The sequence below is a fragment of the Leptonychotes weddellii genome, chromosome 2 (genome assembly GCF_054177405.1).
Source record: "Leptonychotes weddellii isolate Sample4059 chromosome 2, ASM5417740v2, whole genome shotgun sequence".
NCBI classification, from domain to species: domain Eukaryota; kingdom Metazoa; phylum Chordata; class Mammalia; order Carnivora; family Phocidae; genus Leptonychotes; species Leptonychotes weddellii.
Window position 1 is genome coordinate 101,663,949 of NC_138370.1, and position 4,389 is coordinate 101,668,337.

Sequence of the window (4,389 nt, forward strand, 5' to 3'; positions counted from 1 at the left end):
TAAAATGTATTCATTTTTATTAATGTAATGTTATCCACCTATGGCTTAGATACTCCCAAGGCATTATGCATACATTAAAGCATCATTTAATTAACAAAATTATAAACTCCTTTTTAAGTACCTTGAACATTCGATAAATGTTTAATTAGTGGTTCTGAATCACAATTCTATGTGACAGTAATTAATGGTTTCTTGGTGGGTGGTACTCAGCGTATATTTGGCTCTACTTGTTTGTTGACTTACAGAATTTTGCTATAAGAATGTATACATGCTTTCTGGCTTTAAGTTGCTAAGTTTAGCAAAGTGCTATGACCTCTTCATTTTCTAGGCTAATCTTTCTTTTGCTATAATAAATACAAAAATTCTCTCTCGCTTTTCTGTTACCCACCAACCCCCATACAAGCACTCTAAATTGGTTGGTTTGTTATCAGACTTTGTACTCTACTACATTTTACTACCAGCTGGAAGAACTTCATGGACCATTTATTCTATCCTTTTATTTCAGACATGAGGAAACAGCACCAGAGTTTCTATCAAAGTAGAAGAAGTCTTCTAAACCCAGAGTCCCCACAGATACATAAGACATCTATGGATGGGCTTCATGCAGTCTGTAAAACCTCTGAAATTTTATGTTAATTTGTTAATTTTGTCATTTTTCTAGGATACTTGGATCCATACTTTTATCATATTCTTAAAGGGATCTTTGGGTGATGTTTCTTTTTTTTTTTTTAAGATTTTATTTATTTATTTGTCAGCGAGAGAGCACAAGCAGGGGTGGGGGAAGCAGGCATAGGGAGAAGCTGGCTCCCCACTAAAAAAGGAGCCCAATGCGGGGCTTGATCCCAGGAACCTAGGATCATGACCTGAGCCGAAGGCAGATGCTTAACAGACTGAGCCACCCCGGCATCCCTGGATGATGTTTCTTTTGTGTGTGTGTGCACCTTCTGATTTTTTGCTGAGTTTTATCCATTTGAAAAAGCAGCCACCTCTTCTGGTCTACAGACTGCTTCATACAGGGAAAGATTTTTACCTGTCAGCCTGGTTAGAGATCCTGGGGATCTCTGAAATCTTTTTTAGGGGGATGTGACCTCTGGGCTGTGGGTATAATTTGCCAATTAGAGAAGTTTACCAATTTCTTTTCTAGGAGCTGGATCTCTTGCTCCCTCTGGTGTCTGTCTTCACTACAGCATGTTCTTGCAAATAAGAAGCCACCCCGCTGTCCTTTGTTCTCATTGGCCCCCAGGCATCCAAAGTATATCAGCTCTCCATTAGCACCCCAGGTAGGCAAGACAAATATCAGTCTTGGACAGCCCTCCAAAAAGTTGGAATACCAAGAACATGCTCCACTCTTCTCCCTCTCTCCCAACTATGCTGAACCACTCCGGCCTCCGTCTGGGGCACTGCAGGCCCTCCAGTGTCCATTAATGCCGGTTCCATCAGCACTCCAAGTCAGGCAAGACAGAACCCAGTCCTTTGGGCTTCCATAGAAAAAGTCAGAACTTTGGGTTAGTTTTCCACTCTTCTCTTTCCCCCTACTCCCCTGGGGAAACGAGGAGCCAGAGGCTGAGCTGTGCTGACTTGGGCAAGGGGTGCGGTGGGTGGAGCCACGGGTAAAGGGAAATGACTCTTCTTGCCCACTTCAGTGCAGCTGTTCTCAGCTCTCCCCTTACCTAGGGTCCTGCGACTTCTTAACTGACTTAAGTTCTCGTAAAGGTATTTTAGTCTGTATATTGTTTTAAATCGGTGTTTCTGTGGGAGGAAAAGAGGTGGGACTTTCTACTCCCCCATGTTGTCGACATCTCCCTCAGAAATGTTGCTTCACTCTTAATGATCTGGGGTTTCAATAGCATGATAAATGGCTGTGAAGAGACAATGATGAAAGTCAACAATGAAACATGCAAAAATGGTAAAAAGCAGTAATATGGTCAGACAACACTAAAATGGTCTGAAAAGTAAGGTCAAAGTAGACAAATAGATTATTGTTCATAGGAAATATTTTCTGGAGAGCCTGGCAAAATTATATCCAGGAAACCTATTAAGAGCCTACCATTCATACTCAGCAAATATTTAATGGCTGTTTACTGTGTGCCAATCACTGATCTAGGCACCAAAAGTTACTGCCTTTGTGAAATTTATGTTTGGTTGAAAAACAAATATAATATGTGCTGACTGCAATATAAGGGTGAAAAAGATATAGTCCCTAGCCTCGAAGAAATTTACTCCATGGAAAATATAGATGGGTAAGCAAATTTTTGCAACACCACGTTACTTAGGCTGTCAGAGTTGGCATTACTGTTGGAAATCGGGACAAAGGAAGGCTGAAGAAAGCTGCACCAAGAAAGTAGCGTTAGACTTGGCCTTGATTAGAGAATCCTCATATCCATAAAAAATTTATTCTAAAATCCTCAAAAGTTGGGCGCCTGGGTGGCTCAGATGGTTAAGCGTCTGCCTTCGGCTCAGGTCATGATCCCAGGGTCCTGGGATCGAGTCCCGCATCGCGCTCCCTGCTCCTTGGGAGTCTGCTTCTCTTTCTCTCTCTCTCTCTCTATGTCTCTGAAGAATAAATAAATAAAATCTTTAAAAAAAAAAAATCCTCAAAAGTTAAAGACATTGTTACTAAAGCAAGAAGCACAGCTGGGTGTCATTAGAGATCATTAGACTCCGTTAGAAGCTACCCTGGGCAATGAGGGACAGTCTTACCAAAGACTTTATGTGTGTGTGTTTATATGCAGAAATTAGAGATTTTTTTCATCCATTTTTGCCATCTACTGTAATTGAATTTTAATAATCATTCACATTTATTAAATGTAATCAATGTGCTGGTAGTTGTGAATGCCTAGTCCTTTCTCCTCACATGCATGAGGCAGGTGCTATGGTTACCTTCTTTACAGATAAGAAAACTGGGGCTTGGAGAGTTAAATGATTTACTCAGCTAGCGAAGGACATGGGACTTATCTTCATCTTTCTGACTACACAGTCTTTGTTCTGAACCACCATGACCATTGTGAATATACTTCGCTCCAAAGACAAAAACCTGGGGGAAAATGTGATCCAAAGAAGTTACTTTTTCTCGGCTAAGAATCTCAGGGCGGGGATGGGTGTGGTGCCTGGGTGGCTCAGTGGATTACCCATCTGCCTTCAGCTCAGGTCATGATCCAGGAGTTCTGGGATCAAGCCCCACGTCACCTCCCTGCTCAGTGGGGAGTCTGCTTCTCCCTCTCCCTCTGCCCCTTTGCACCCCCTCCCGCTGCTCGTGCTCTCTCACTCTCTCTCAAATAAATAAAGTCTTAAAAAAAAAAAAAAAGAACCCCAGAGGAGTTAGTTTAGTGCTGTGGCATAAAGTCTGTCTTCAGGGAATTCAGGTTCCTTCCCTTACCTGCTCTGTCCGTGATGGGTGCCTCTGACCTCATGCATTTGTTATGCGCCCCGGAGGCTGGCTTTTACAGTGCCCGACCTCCACTGATGCCAGGGAGTTGCACGGTTTTGTTTTGCTTTTTGCCATGTCCCAAGGCAGATCCACATTCCAGGCAAAAAGAAGGGAAAGCTTTTCAGAGTGGCCTTGCCTTTCTATCCAAAAGGAAATCCTCCTCAACTTGCATTTCACTGGCCAGCTCTAGCAGCAAAGGAGGCTAGGAATATGAGAGTTTTGTTTTCTGGCCTTTATAAAATAAAAGGCAGGAGAAAGTGAGGTAGGTGGATGTTGAATGAACCAACATAAATAGTACATGCACAAAATAACCTACACAATCACTCTGTTCAATTATACACCCGCTACAGTATGACTTACTAAGCCTGGCACACATGACCTAGTCCTAGACCTAGTCTATTATCTCTGTTCTCTTCGGCCAGACTTGTTTTGTTGCTCTTACCCAACATGTTCCCTTTCAAGCCTCCACACTATGAAGCTCAGAGTGCTACCCGGACCCTGCCCCTCAGTGTCCCCGAGATGCCTGCACTCTGCCACTAAATATGGACAAGTGTTAGAAGAGACAGAGTGTGACAAAACAACCATAACTACACCTTAAACACAAGGGAATTTTTATTTCTCTCCCTCAAAACAATCTTGGTGAAGGGGCAGGAAGGAAGCCTCCACTACCTTAAATGACCTAGGTCCTTCTATTTTATTGCCCTGCTCTGTTCTATGTGATGTTTCTGACTCATTAAATTTTTAGTATCTTAGAACAGCACATAGCAGGCACGAACAAACAACAAAGAAAGACTTGGATTAAAGTGAAGGAAATGATTTCCCTATCCTAAGTAAGCTGTAAGGTGCTTTTCCCTTTTTCACCTTCTCCTTGGAGTTAGCCGTTCTACCTGAGCTCCACTAGATGGCAGCACATACACACATAGAGTATATAAATATGCGCCTCCTTTTCTTAAAACTGGAGG